At 40.3% G+C, this 12,567-nt stretch overlaps 1 pseudogene; it reads right to left on the minus strand.

The window, feature by feature from the left end:
- Nucleotides 1-1,079: 1,079 nt before the first annotated feature.
- LOC122942169 overlaps nucleotides 1,080-12,567 on the minus strand; it is a 74,986-nt pseudogene continuing 63,498 nt past the window's right edge.

Here is a 12,567-nt window from a genome sequence, read left to right on the forward strand (position 1 = left end):
TAACTCCAAAATATGAAAATGCTTCCACCCCACAATCTGATTCATAGAGCAATCCTTGTTTGATGGAGACCCAGTCCACTCGATTGGTATATTCAACTTCTTCAAGTTTTCTCATTTTTGATAAGTACATTTTTTATTTTGTTCATTTGGGGTGATTTTGGCCCGTGTATCCTCTCCTCCCTCATTTCTCCCTCCCTTTCTCCATCATAACTCTCAGATGAACCGACCTTAAGAGACTTAATCTTCCACTTGTGGTGGTTATCATAAGTTCTAGAAAAGACTGCCCCTTCTTTGGCATCCACAGCATTGTGAACTAATCTGTTTGAAACTTGTAGATGGTTCTCTCCTGGCAGACCCTAACTCACAACCATCAAGGGCATGGTGCAGTTTGCTGCCTTCTTACTAATGGATTCCCCTTGACATAGTGAAGAGTCTTCACTGCTACAGTTGATAAGGCAACAGAGATCTCCTCTTGACTGTTTCCCTCTACCTTATACACGCCAACAGTTTTTTTGTTTGTTGTGCTAATAAATGACTGGTTAAAAAAGAAAATGCAAGTCAATTAAAGCATGTTGGTAAAAAAAGAAAAACATTATAAAAATTAGGCTACAGCCTGTAAATGGGCCATTGTATCCCCCATGGGTTCTTCCTGTAGAACTTGTCTAAAAGATTAGAGATTCTTATTTCATTTGCTCCATGAAGGTCAATACATTGTCTATATGTCAGAATGCACTTCTGCATTACTATGAATTTCTCAAAGGGAAATATCCGCCTCCCTCCATATTGTCGCAATTATGTTTTCCTTTTGCCTTGAAGAGATAATTTATAACCATCAGCTGCTAATTCAAAAGTGACAACCAATATGTCTGCATGCTGTTGTCGTTTTTGCAAAAATGATAGCTTCACATGATTTTACTTACATTTCCCCTATTGCTATGAAAGTGTAGGACTCTATTCATAATGAAAACAGTTAAGTACTTGCTTTATTGTTCAGAAATGTAACAACATTTTGAGGAATTATTTTGTGCTATTTTCAATTATTTGTATTAGTTGTATCTTATATTTGGTAAAAAATTAAACTAACGATAGAAGAGGAGGACAGCTGCTTCAGTTATTTCCTTGCTGACACTGGCTCCTGTGTGTTTTCCATACCCATCCCAGTCAAAAGATGTAAAGTCTCCACACTGTCTGGGGTTTCCTTCTGGGAAGTAACCTCCTCCGATACAGTGCTGCAAATATATAAAGAACAAATTATGCAAACTGCTGTTACAGGAAACCAGAGCATATAAGGTAAGAATATAAAAACAGGCAAAAAAAGAAAAAACACCCCACTCAACCCCTCAGCCACAGGACACTGCAGGTGCACGGACACCTGGAGTCAGGAAATACGTAATAGAAGAAAGTGAAATCCAACACACGGTGTCTCTGTTAAAAAATCATCATTTAATAAAGTTTCATTTAACAAAAATATCACATACCATGATACCTAAGCGTTTCAAACTAAACAGTTCATAATCATGATTCTTAAAGGGAACCTGTCACCGGGATTTTGGGTATAGAGCTGAGGACATGGGTTGCTAGATGGCCGCTAGCACATCCGCAATACCTAGTCCCCATAGCTCTGTGTGCTTTGATTGTGTCAAAAAACGATTTGATACATATGCAAATTAACCTGAGATGAGTCCTGTATGTGAGATACATCAGGGAGTCAGTGACAGGACTCATCTCAGGTTAATTTGCATATGTATCAAATCGTTTTTTATACACAATAAAGCACACAGAGCTATGACGACTGGGTATTGCGGATGTGCTAGCGGCCATCTAGCAACCCATGTCCTCAGCTCTATACACAAAATCCCGGTGACTGGTTCCCTTTAAATAGTGATGTTTAACTGAGACACCGTACTTCACCTTTTTCCATATAAGAACAGTATGGTTGGACCCTTTCCTGCCTTTCTTTGGTTCTGTAATGGGGAACAGAGGATCATGTGATACCAAATATACAACCCTCTGTCCTTATAGTACCATCTTCCCAGCTAGTCTTTCCTCATACAGTTGGCCTATATCCGTTGATGCTGTCCTTCCATCCTTGTCTGTTGTTCTATGAGTACCACAGATGGAACTCATAATTCAACCAGGGAAGAGAGCCACTGGTGAGTGACATATACTCATACAGTTCATGCAAATGTTTATAAATTGGGTTTGTGAGCATCTTTTGCCAGGAATGACATGGCCCTTTGTGAAAACCACACCCTTTTTGTGGGCTGTCTGTCCCTTATGCAACGATTCGGCACTTCGCCCTTAATGTGTGTTTGGATGACTGGTCTAAATCAGATCATGCACACCCAGTTAAAGAATCATCCAGGGCTGATTTTCAGGAGTTGCAGTGTTTTTCCAATTCTTCTGGTAATCAAGATGTCTTCCTTTTTTCCAAGCCATTCCAAGGAAGAGGACCATCTCATTAGAAACAACTTGTGAAAGTGGTTCCCTATTTTTCAAGCCTTAGAATATGGCAAGAGAAAATGCCAAACAAGATTTCCATCCACAGAAAGGTGTTTCAGGGTCTTGGCCCTCATCAGTACAGAGTATGATTCAGGGTGGCTGAGTGCGATGCCTTGAATGCGAGGCAGAGTGCTGGATCTCCTTAAAGAGACCAGTCCTGCATGGAGACTTACAGTACTTACTGATGGCGCTAGTGATATGGTTTTCTTCCTTGGGAGATACCTCTTTGAATATACAAATATCTGGCTTGGCATTTTCCTTTGACATTTTCTCAAAGTTTGTTCAGAAGTCAGAATTTGACTCATAGGGAGCCACTTCCACAAAATGGCACTAGCAACATGGTTCTCTTCCTTGGGAGATACCTCTATGCAAATTAATTTCCCATGGAGCATTGCCAATAAGTCTCTTTACCACGTAGAACTTCCAGTAAGTCTCTATAATAAGGCAAATCTCTTAAGTTATGAAGTGCTTAAGTTATGATCTCTTAAGGAAATCCAGCACCCCACCTAAGCTCCAGGACAATCCAGAAGAGCTTCCATTAACTATGATTCTGGCTGTGTGAATACTATGCACATCATTAAAGCAGTATTCCCATTACAAGGAAGGACTCCCTTGAGCTGTTTCCGATTGGACTTGGCCAAAGGTGGAAAAAACTACTTGAACAGACAACCAGGCTGTACTACACTTTCTGTAACTCAGATACAAGTGGACAGTGAGCTACACTGTTCCTGTAGCCTGTGAGATGCAGGTCCCAAATCTACAGCAATAAAAGATTTAAGATTTGATCAAGAAAAATGAACCATTTATCGATATTCATTTGTTGCACACATTTACATGTGTTTTTTTTAACAATATAATTTTTATGGATATTTTCTAACTCTAAGCTGTATAAACTTGAATATTTATTGGACTGAAGCATATCATGTGTTTTGTTTATGAAAGGAAGGTGTGGCCTAAGGAGATCAAGTCTCTATATCAAGGTGTGCATAATTGTTGGGAAGCTCTGAAAAGTAAAAAATTGGTAAAAGTCATTTAGAGGCATGCATTATTCTTAAAATTGCTAAGATATTGGGGTATCATCCCAGACCTATCAACTTTTGCTGCAAATAGTCAACAGGGTCGCAAGAAACATGTTAAGAAAAAAAGACACAAATTAACTGCTAAATATTTGAGAAGACTCATACATGAAGCGATCAGGAACACATTATCCTCTAATGTTGTCAGAACTGCAACCTCCCTGGAGTGACAAGAAGCACAAGATGTTCAGTGCTCAGAGACATGGCCAAGGTAAGGAATCCTGAAACCCGACCTCCACTGAACAAGACACATAAGTTGAAATGTCAAGACTGGGCCAAGAAATATCTGAAGACAGATTATTCAAAGGTTTTTTATGAACTGATTAGATGAGAGTGATTCTTGACAGTGAGAACCATGGCTGGATCAGTAACGGGCACAGAGCTCCACTTCGTCTCAGAAGCCTGCAAGGTGGAGATGGGGTACTGCTATGGGCTGGTATCATTAAAGGGAACCTGTCACTGTTTTTTAACCGTAAGAATCATCGGCATCCTAAAATAGTTCTCCCCTACCCTAATCATTCTAGGGTTTGTTTGTTTGTTTTTAAACACCTCCAAGTACTTCTTTTACAGTCCACTTTAGCTTTTTTCAAGTTATGTAAATTAAATGCTTACCTCATTACTTCCCATTCCTAACTGCACCTCCCGTTATAAGAGTGACAGAATCTAGAGATGCTACCCTCCTCTCGAACTCACGTCCCAAATCCCTTGCATGTGCAGAACCAGTCACCTCACTCACTGATGAAAAAAAAATCTAAAACATTAGCGATTACGAAAATATAGCACTATATTCTAGATCTTCACAAATTCTCGAAGTGCCGATATTTGCAATAAAAATTTGCGATTTATAATATTTGCGATACATCTCACACTGATCATATAATGTATACTGCGCAGCTGCGAGACTTGGAAGAGAAGGGGTGGAGATGAGCAATCGTAGAGAGTGTGTCTTATTTATTTGTGGGCGTGGCTGCACTCCAAGAGTCAGAGAACGCTGGACTCATCTCTGAAACATGGAGACAGGACTCATCTAAGGTGCATTTACATATAAAGGCAGGAACATTTATTTTAGGTTTTTCTCTGAACTGATAGTTTGTTTAGAATTGATTTTAATATCATTGTTAATGTATTAAAAAGTATTTATAGAAAAGTGAGTGGGTAAATAGGCTTAGAAAGTGCTGACAGGTTTCCTTTAAAGATGTTCTAATTGGACCTTTTTGTGTTGAAGATGGACTCAAACTCAACTCCCAAACCTACTGCTAGTTTTTATAAAACACTTTATTCAAGCAGTGGTACGGGAAAAATAAATATCTATTTGTAAACTTTGAGGTGTTAGTTTATTCTTCTCACTCAGATGAAAATCATTACACAATAATTCCGTTGCCCAATAATAATAGTTGTCCAATAATTATGCACACATAATACTCTCGAAAGAACGCCAAAACCTTACATTTACTTTCTTAAATATTCAGATCTGAGGTTTTTTAACATTTCTGATTGACTGACAACATTGTATTTGTTAAATAATAAATTAATTTAATAAAAAAATGAATCCTCAAAAGTACAACTCGCCTCATAATTGTGTACACTAGACAATGATAGTGAATGATTGTTCAATTGAATGATTAGCCCTGTGTAAATGGTCCTTAAAGACGTTGTCCAGCTTTAGAGGTTTTTCTGCCAGTCCCCACCAACCTCAATAGACTTGCAGAGGGAAGCATTCGGTTATGGCACCTTCGGTCCTCCGCTGCCACATCCACTGCTGCCACATCTGCCGCATTGGAGACAGGTCTCTGCTGCAGTGGCAGACGTGACCCCATCACATGTAAGTTTACACTAGGGATCAGAACATGCCAATGGAAGGGTGGGGGGCAAAGGACCCAGATTCCATCAGTGGGGAGAAGTTAAGTGTGCTTCCCTAGGCAGGGAAGTGGTGGAGTCTGGCAGGAAAGCCTTCAAAGCTGTACGTCCCTTTTAAGTGGCCTGATGCTAAAGATTAAGCTATGTACATACCCTGACCACAAAATAATAGAAGATGGTTTATGAAAATGACTGGTGTCCTCAGTATGGGTCTGAGAAGACCTGGAGGGCTGAGATGAACCCTACTTTTTGACAAGTGCTGCTGAAAGGACTGAAGCTATCATTTCTTTTGTTTGTCATAAAAACAGCAAGGCTCAAAATACAGTATATCAAGAGCCTTGAGTGAAACATGAATTGATACTTACATGTTCTGCATTGCATCCTGTCACCTTCACTCCTGCACACAGAGCCAGGGCAGCTCTTTCATTATTAATAACCCGGAACTGGACATAACCAGCAGTGAACTCGTCTGCAGAGCAATACAGAAAGGTTGATTAGAATAATGTGCATCTCCATAATCATAACTGTCATAATACTGTTCAGTTGGAAATAATCTTACTTTGCCCAAATGGTGAATAATACAGTTTTGTCTTCTCGGCACTACCGAAATCATACACAACAGGAACAGCCGGTCCATTATTTGTGAGGCAGGCCCCAGCGTTGTACACAACTGGATATATCTGAGAGGAAATCAACTGAATGTTATATTCATAACTCCCATACTGAATATTTGCAAAAATAATATTTCTGAAGGGTTTGTCTATACTAGATCAATGTGTATGTAAGACGACTATATGGCACTTACTATGCCCCTTGATGTCTGAGATTTTTGTGCTGTCCACTTAGACATTCTGTCCATTAAATGGCTGCTGATGGAGGATCGTGTGACCAGGAAAAAAGCACTCCAGACACATTATTCTTTTCAAATACACTGCACCTGCCATCAGCACTTGCACTGCTGGGTGTCTAGTGTGTGTCAGAATGGAGGAGACTGAGTGATGTGTCTGGTCACATGACCCTCCACCAGCGGCCATTTTATGGACAGGACCTCTATGTGGACAGCACAGAAGACTTATATAACAAGGGGACATAGTTTATGCAATATAGCAAAAGGCACAGAATATATAATACAGTAGCGAGTGACATCTAGTCTTCTTACATACACATTGAACAGTAGCCAGAAAGTGGCCAACCACTTTAATTGTAATAGTCCACATAGGTTTGTAGTGGCCTCTGGGAAAACCATTTCCACAAAACATCCCAAATATATAGCCATACAGTGTCCACATGATGCCCAAAAAGTTGTATAGCGTCTCAACGAAATACAGTGCTCTCTATAACCTGGTAATGCCTTAGAAAAGATATAGCATCAAGTGTTTTGATGTATACAGTATATAAGATAACGTAGCCTGGAAAAAGTTACTAGTGCATCTCAATAAATACCAAAAAGTTAATTTATTTCAGTAATTAAATTCAAATAGTGAAGCTCATATATTCTACAGATTCATTACACACGGAGTAATTTATTTCAAGTGTTTAGTTAGGATACTTTCACATTAGCGTTTTCAATTCCGCTATTGAACTCCGTCATAGGATCTCAATAGCGGAAGAAAACGCTTCAGTTTTGTCCCCATTCAATGTCAATGGGGACAAAACTGAACTGAATGAAACAGAATGCACTGAAATGCATTCCATTCCATTTGGTTGCAGGCAGCATTTTTCTCTCCGTGATGGGGACATATCCGTTTTATCTGATACAATCTGACACAATAGAAAACTGACTTTCCATGGTGTTCAAGATGGATCCGTCACGGCTATAGAAGACATAATACAACCGGATCCGTTCATGACGGATGCATGCGATTGTATTATTGCAACGGAAGCATTTTTGCAGATCCATGACGAATCTGCAAAAAACACTAACGTGAAAGTAGCCTTATTTTAATATTGATTATGTCTTGCAGCCAGGGTTGAGAAAATTTCCTCGTGCTTCATGGCAACAAATCAATTTTCCCTGAAAAAAAAAAAAAACATACTCAAACAGATGAGGTGAAAAAAAATGTTAACCCCTAAAAGGCCTCCATTTTTACATCAGATGCTGATCAGCGACAAATGCAGCAATCGCCATTCTCCATCATTGAACCCGCTACTTACATGCGCTTCATGACAAAATTATTCGTCACAAAGCAAATTTCTTACTGAAATGTGGTGAAGCAGGTTCTTGATAGCGGCCTTACGCTCATCTGCATTGTTGGGTCTGGTGGATCTCATTTTCCTCTTGGCAATACCCAATAGATTCTCTATGGCATGGGTGAGCAACATCCGGCACTCCAGCTGTGGTGAAGCTACAACTCACACCATGCTTCATTCATTTGTATGGAGTTCCAAGAACAGCCAAGTAAGTATGCATGCTGGAAGTTGCAGCTTCACCACAGCTGGAGTGCCAAACGTTGCTGAGTCCTGCTCTATGGGGTATAGGTTAGGTGATTTTGCTGGCCAAGAAAGCAAAGTGATACTGTGGTTATTAAACCTGGATTTGGTACTTTTGGCAGTGTGGGCAGGTGCCAAGCCCTGCTGGAAAATTTAATCAGCATCTTCATAAAGATTGCCAGAAAAGGCAGTCATAAAGTGCTCAAAATTTCCCTGGTAGACGGCTGCACAGACTTTGGACTTGATATAACACAGTAGACCAACACCAGCAGATGACATGGCTCCCCAAACCATCACTGACTGTGGAAACCTCACACTGGACCTCAAGCAACTTTGATTGCATGCCTCTCCACTCTTCCTCCAGACTCTGGGACCTTGATTTCCAACTGAAATGCAAAATATACTTTCATCTGAAAACAGGACTTTGGACCACTGAGCAACGGTCAAGCCCTTTTTCTCCTTAGCCCAGGTAAGATGCTTCTGATGTTGTCTCTGAGTTACTTGACACAAGGAATGTGACAGTTGTAACCCATGTTTTGGATATGTCTGTGCATAGCGACTCTTGAAGCACTGACTCCAGCAGTAGTCTACTCTTTGTAAATCTTCCCCCAAATTATATGGCCTCTTCTTGACAATCCAACTCAACTTTTCATTAATATGCTTGGATACAACACATTGTGAACAGCCAGCTTCTTTAGCAATGACTTTTTGTGGCTTACCTTCCTTGTGGAGTGTTTCAATGACAAAGTCTTCACCATGATTGTGTAGCCTACTGAACCAAACCATTTAAAGGCTTAGGAAACCTTTTCAAGTGTTTTGTGTTGATTAGCTGATTAGAATGTAACACCCTGAGTCTACAATATTGAACTTTTTCATAATATTCTAATTTTCTGAGATATTGACTTTTGGGTTTTCATTGGCTTTAAGCCATAATCATTAAAATTAAAAGAAATAAACGTTTGAAATAGATCACTCTGTGTGTAATGAATATGTACAGACGTGGACAAAATTGTTGGTACCCTTTGGTCAATGAAAGAAAAAGTCACAATGGTCACAGAAATAACTTTAATCTGACAAAAGTAATAATAAATTTAAATTCTATAAATGTTAACCAATGAAAGTCAGACATTGTTTTTCAACCATGCTTCAACAGAATTATGTAAAAAAATAAACTCATGAAACAGGCATGGACAAAAATGATGGTACCCCTAACTTAATATTTTGTTGCGCAACCTTTTGAGGCAATCACTGCAATCAAACGCTTCCTGTAACTGTCAATGAGACATCTGCACCTCTCAGCAGGTATTTTGGCCCACTCCTCATGAGCAAACTGCTCCAGTTGTGTCCGGTTTGAAGGGTGCCTTTTCCAGACTGCATGTTTCAGCTCCTTCCAAAGATGCTCAATAGGATTGAGGTCAGGGCTCATAGAAGGCCACTTTAGAATAGTCCAATTTTTTCCTCTTAGCCATTCTTGGGTGTTTTTAGCGGTGTGTTTTGGGTCATTGTCCTGTTGCAAGACCCATGACCTGCGACTGAGACCAAGCTTTCTGACACTGGCTAGTACATTTCTCTCTAGAATTCCTTGATAGTCTTGAGATTTCATTGTACCCTGCACAGATTCAAGACACCCTGTGCCAGACGCAGCAAAGCAGCCCCAGAACATAACAGAGCCTCCTCCATGTTTCACAGTAGGGACAGTGTTCTTTTCTTGATATGCTTCATTTTTTCGTCTGTGAACATACAGCTGATGTGCCTTGGCAGAAACTTCGATTTTTGTCTCATCTGTCCACAGGACATTCTCCCAGAAGCTTTGTGGCTTGTCAACATGTAGTTTGGCATATTCCAGTCTTGCTTTTTTATGATTCGTTTTCAACAATGGTGTCCTCCTTGGTCGTCTCCCATGTAGTCCACTTTGGCTCAAACAACGACGGATGGTGCGATCTGACACTGATGTTCCTTGAGCATGAAGTTCACCTTGAATCTCTTTAGAAGTCTTTCTAGGCTCTTTTGTTACCATTCGGATTATCCGTCTCTTAGATTTGTCATCAATTTTCCTCCTGCGGCCACGTCCAGGGAGGTTGGCTACAGTCCCATGGATCTTAAACTTATGAATAATATGTGCAACTGTACTCACAGGAACATCTAGTTGCTTGGAGATGGTCTTATAGCCTTTACCTTTAACATGCTTGTCTATAATTTTCTTTCTGATCTCTTGAGACAGCTCTTTCCTTTGCTTCCTCTGGTCCATGTCGAGTGTGGTACACACCATATCACCAAACAACACAGTGATTACCTGGAGCCATATATATAGGCCCAATGGCTGATTACAAGGTTGTAGACACCTGTGATGCTAATTAGTGGACACACCTTGAATTAACATGTCCCTTTGGTCACATTATGTTCTGTGTTTTCTAGGGGTACCATCATTTTTGTCCATGCCTGTTTCATGAGTTTATTTTTTTACATAATTCTGTTGAAGCATGGTTGAAAAACAATGTCTGACTTTCATTGGTTAACATTTATAGAATTTTAATTTATTATTACTTTTGTCAGATTAAAGTTATTTCTGTGACCATTGTGACTTTTTCTTTCATTGACCAAAGGGTACCAACAATTTTGTCCACGTCTGTATAATACAGTGAGGAACAGAAGTATTTGAACACCCTGCAATTTTGCAAGTTCTCCCACTTAGAAATCAAGGAGGGGTTGAAAAAAATTCAGGAAATCACATTGCATGATTTTAGAAGAATGGATTTGTCTTGCTTCCCACTGCTGAACATAAGTATTTGAACACCTGAGAAAATCAGTGTTAATATTTGGTACAGAAGCCTTTGTTTGCAAATACAGAGGTCAAACATTTCCTGTAGTTCTTGACCAGGTTTGCACACACTGCAACAGGGATTTTGGCCCACTCCTCCACACATATCAACTCTCGATCTGTCAGGTTTCCGGGCTGTCACTGAGCAACACGGAGTTTCAGCTACTTCCAAAGATGTTCTATTGGATTTAGGTCTGGAGACTGGCTAGGCCACTCCAGAACCTTGATATTCTTCTTACGGAGCCACTCCTTGGTTATCCTGGCTGTGTGCTTCGGGTTGTTGTCATGTTGGAAGACCCAGCCATGACCCACCTTCAATGCTCTGACTGAGGGAAGGATCTTACAATAAATGGCCCCATTCATCCTCTCCTTAATACAGTGCAGTCATCCTGTCGCAGAAAAGCATCCCAAAGCATGATGTAACCACCCCCAGGGATGGTGTTCTTGGGATGCAACTCATCCTTCTTTTTCCCCCAAACACGAGTGAAGTTTAGACCAAAAAGTTCTACTTTGGTCTCATCTGACCACATGACTTTCTCCCATGTCTCCTCTGGATCATCCAGATGGTCATTGGCAGATGGGTCTGGACATGTGATGACTTGAGCAAGAGAAGCTTTCGCGCAGTGCATGATTTGAAACCATGGCGGCGTAGTGTTCTACGGACAGTTACCTTTGAAACTGGTCCCAGCTCTCTTCATGTCATTGACCAGCTCCTCCCTTGTAGTACTGGGCTAATTCCTCACCTTTCTTATCATCAGTAATACCCCACGAGGTGAGATCTTGCATGGAGCCCCAGTCCGGGGGAGACTGACAGTAGTCTTTAGTCTCTTCCATTTTCTAACAATTGCTCCGAACAGTTGATCTATTTTCACCAAGCTGCTTGGCAATTGCCCCGTGGCACTATCCAGCCTTGAGGAGGTCCACAATTTTGTCTCTGGTGTCTTTTGACAGCTCTTTGGTCTTGCCCATGGTAGTAGTTGGTGTCTGACTGACTGTGGGTGGACAGGTGTCTTTAAAGAGCTCAGACAGGTACTACTAAGTTAGATTAATGAGTGGAGTAGAAGTGGACTTTTTAAAGGCACAGTAACAGGTATTTGAGAGACAGAATTCTTGCTGTTTCTCAGGTGTTCAAATACTTATGTGCAAGACAAATACATTATTTTAAAATCATACAATGTGATTTTTTTTTATTCTGTCTCTCAGAGTGGGAATGCACCTACAATGTGAATTTCAGACCCCTCCATGATTTCTAAGTGGGAGAACTTGCAAAATCGCAGGGTGTTTAAATACTTCTGCTTCTCACTGTATATGAGTTTCACTTTTTGAACTGAATTACTGAAATAAATTAACTTTCAGATGATATTCTAATGTATTGAGATGTATAAGCCACCATAATGTATGAGTTTGGAAGTTACTTACTTTGTACAGCTGGAAGAGGTTACCACCTTCTCTAGAAAAGAAACCATTGTGTGTACGGTATCTTAGAATAGCACTAGATCTCCACTTAAACAAAGGTGTCTTGTTGGGAACGTGCCATATCCCCAAGTCTTTAGCAACAATATCATAATATCCCGGATTCTAGAGGTGAAATTAAAAAAGATTGATGGTAACATTTGTAACGTTTTGGGAATTGAAAATTAAACAGAAAATTCCGAACTAATAGACAGTATTCGGTATGGCAGCAAATGTAGACTGGTAAACTAAAAGCTTAGGACGTGGACAGCACATTTTCATTACAAGGCTCCATTCAGACGTCCGTAGTTCATTACGGATCCGCAATACACCTGGCCGGCACCCCCATAGAAATGGCTATTCTTGACCGCAATTGTGGACAAGAATAGGACATGCTCTATTTTCTTGTGGAGCTGCGGACTGGGAGATCAG

This window comes from Bufo gargarizans, chromosome 6 (assembly GCF_014858855.1).
Source record: "Bufo gargarizans isolate SCDJY-AF-19 chromosome 6, ASM1485885v1, whole genome shotgun sequence".
Classification (NCBI taxonomy): Eukaryota; Metazoa; Chordata; class Amphibia; order Anura; family Bufonidae; genus Bufo; species Bufo gargarizans.